The sequence below is a fragment of the Frankliniella occidentalis genome, unplaced genomic scaffold (assembly GCF_000697945.3).
Source record: "Frankliniella occidentalis isolate FOCC.00 unplaced genomic scaffold, Focc_3.1 Scaffold194, whole genome shotgun sequence".
NCBI lineage: Eukaryota > Metazoa > Arthropoda > Insecta > Thysanoptera > Thripidae > Frankliniella > Frankliniella occidentalis.
In genome coordinates, this window is record NW_026267320.1 from 436,078 (window position 1) to 439,373 (window position 3,296).

The 3,296-nt window shown below is 55.0% G+C and overlaps 1 protein-coding gene across 1 annotated transcript in view; it reads right to left on the bottom strand.

Moving 5' to 3' along the window:
• The window catches only part of LOC113210840 (uncharacterized), a 7,974-nt gene extending 6,835 nt beyond the window's left edge, over positions 1–1,139 (bottom strand). The window contains exon 1 of the mRNA XM_026429009.2: positions 947–1,139. The gene's annotated coding sequence lies outside the window, so the exon portion shown is untranslated. The remainder of the gene's footprint in view (positions 1–946) is intronic.
• Positions 1,140–3,296: the final 2,157 nt, after the last annotated feature.

Sequence of the window (3,296 nt, forward strand, 5' to 3'; positions counted from 1 at the left end):
GAGGGAGGGAGGGAAGAACAAGTGCGTAAATTTAGCGGGGTGGTGGCTGCATGTGCAGCATGACAAACAGCTGACAGCCCCGCTGGGGTGAGGGGAAGGGAGGTGTGTCTCCCGCTGGAGTGCTGTCTGGCCGCGGGTAGGGAGGGGACCGATGACGAGTGGTTGTGTGCTAATAGGCGGGAGGGCGGTAACGCGCGGGTAGATCGGTGCGGCTCGTGTCCGGTCCCCTGTACCGCGTCAGGGCTACGACACAGCAGAGTTGCGGGTTTGCATACCCTAGGGGAGGGGGTCATGGTGCCACGGGTAGAGCGAGTAGGCAAACTCGTGAAAACCCGCACACTGCTATGCCGTAGCCCTAGCACATTGGTAACATCGAGAGTAAACGGATCATTTATGTCACACATAATTAGCAAAAATTATTTTTTGCTGTAAGTTTTTCACCGGATATTTTTTTTTACTGCAGGAGGAAAGTAAGGAAACCCTTTCGAATCAAACGAAACGCGTCAAAGTCGGCAACGTTGTGCCCTGTCAAAGAGGTCAGAGTTTTGTTTGTTTACATTGGCACCTAACCTCCAACACTTTTAGCGCAGCGAACGCAGATGAACGTCACCGGTTTTAGAATGGCCAAAAGGACAACTTCCATGTCCCAGTATTTTGAATCGGGGAGATATCTGAAGCATTTTCGTCAGAAGAGTTTCTGAAATTAAAATGGAAGCAAATGGGGCATGCCTTTCGTCTTTGGTACGAGGCGCGTCCACGCACCCCCCGGACGCCCATTGGTCTACATCGGCCCGTACTGCGCACAATTGACGCATAGCGGCCCACTCAGGGATTATGTCGGTGTAGAGAAAAATATAAAAGCAGTTATTTATGCAGCCGTTGATTTGTAACCGCGCGAGAGCGGATCGGTAGATCGCTAGGGTGAGCTTACACGCTCTCTGCTTACCTGAGGCCGGTGCTGGAGTTGGACTCTGGAGAAAAATGAGCAAGATGAGTAACAGCCCTGGCAGCGCAGCGCAGCGTCGTCTGCTGGCTCCAGCGGTCCGGGGCGGCTCCCAGGGTCGCTCCAGTTGCGTCCCGGCTCCACCGCCTTGCGCGGCCGCGGGCCTGGGGGCGGGCGCGAGGGCGCGTGGCCGCGCGGGCCTAGCTGAGCCCACCCCCGCACCCGGTGAGCAGCAGGGACCTAACCTCCTCGCCGCGCATCGATCGGCTGGCCTCGGGCCGGCGCCGAGCGAGCCGAGCGCGGGGGGTGGTGCCGTGGCGACGCTGCGGCCCCCGCCGAGCGCGGGCCGCGGGGTTGGCGCTGGCGTCGCGTCGTCCGCGACACAGCACACTGAGGTGCAGCGCGTCCAGCCCGGCCTAGAGAGGGCGCCTGTGACTCGTCTGGGAGCGCAGCCAGCCCGCCCATCTGGTAGCTTGCTCTGATTCTCACGAGAATTTATTTTAAGAAATACACATTTCCGTCCTCACTACTTATGAGCTGCACAGCCGGATCAGGGCAAGGCGGCCCCACCCCGCAAGGCCCCGCGCCAGGTCGCCGCCTACGGTGCAGCGGAGGCCGGCCCGCCGCACCGGGACGCGCACCGGGTTGCCTAACCCGGACTCTGCAGGCGGCGCCCGCCCGGCCTGCCCGGCCCGCCAGGCCCGCTCGTCACGGTTACGCCCTCTGTTTCGACCTTTGCGGGTACAAGAGGGGCCCGAGCGAGCGGGGGCGAGCGTTGTGTGGCGCTCACGGGACGTGGCTGGCGTGGCGGGGCGTGGCGTGGCGGGGCGTGGTGCGGCAGGGAGGCGTTAGCATAACTGAGTTACAAAAACTCGGTGCGCTGCCTGGTGATGATCCGGCTCGTCCTCTCCGGCACCGGGCGGCCGGTCCGCGCCGTGTGTGACGCCGCGTGGCGCAAACAATAGCGTGTGACGTACAATCTATACACATGAAAGGGTTTCAAAACGGCACTCATAGATCAAATGTTTGGATTTTTAATGTAACGTTCCAAACGATTAAATTTGTTAAACGTTTACCTGCTATATTTTAAGTCCATCTACGTTTTCTATGCGTTTCCTATGCGTGAATATTGGATTCCTTCTCTGTTTATGTAAAAAAAGTTACTGCTTCTGAACATTCCAGCAGTTTGATTCATACTTCGCCCGCAACAACAACAAAAAATCTCTCCCTCTTCCTTCCCCCCCCCCCCCCCTCCCCCCTCTCTTTCTCCCCCTCTCTCTCCCCTCTACCTTAAATAAATTGATTAATTCCTCTCACTGTTGGTATGCATTTCGGCGAATCTAGCTATTTATTGGTGAAACCTTGTGGGCAAATGGTTCGTACAATTTTGTGAATGAATCACAAATATATTTCAATTTGAAACAAAATTTCTTTATTAGATTCGAGTCAAAACTCATTGAATTACAGGAAAGCCAATTTTTCTTGTATTGTTTCTAATGCAAAATCGTTTCATACTTAAGTATTTCGAAGTGGTTGAGGGCGATGGACAAGGGCTGCCAGCAGGATGACAGCGAGGGGTCGACAACTACAAATTACAAGGGACACAGGAATACACGTGGGGGAAACAACTAAGGTAATCCGGATGACAGCCAGTAGGTAATCCGGCAGGTGTAATCCGAGTAAATTCGATGTATTCCAGGGGTAATCCAGGAGTAATCCGAGGAAATTTTAGGGTAATCCACGGTAATCCTAGAGAAGAGACAACGTAATCAGGAGGATACTCCAGAGGTTATCCGGGTAATCCGTAATCCGGCTGACACAAAGTTTAACGGTCGTTTCCCCCTCGGGAATACACCTGGAGTACGTGGAGTACACACGTGTTACACTCGGAGTACTTGCGGTTCAGTTCGATGTGGCTGATTCACGTCGCGCACTTTCGTAGTTATACTGTACCGCATGCACGCGCGTGGGCGGGTTGCTTACTCGCACGGGGCCATTAGGAGCTGTGGGCAGCGAGCATAGGCAAACCCGCCCGCACATGCATGCGGTACAGGATATCTAACGAAAGTGCGCGGCGTGAATCAGCCACCTGGTACATCAGGAGTAGGCCCGAGTAGGCCCGGAGTATTCTGGAATACTACATCTGCAAACCAAACAGAACAAGTGAGTGCTTTACCATAGCTTAACGTACCTACACGCAAGGAAGAGTGTACTAGGTGGCTGATTAGCCCCGCTCACTTCTGTAGTTCAACTGAACTCGCTCGACCCGTAAGGTGCCGTCCACAGGGGGGATAGGCAAGCCTGCCCACACTCCTGCACCCAGGAAATGGTATCCTTCAACCAAGGAATTTTC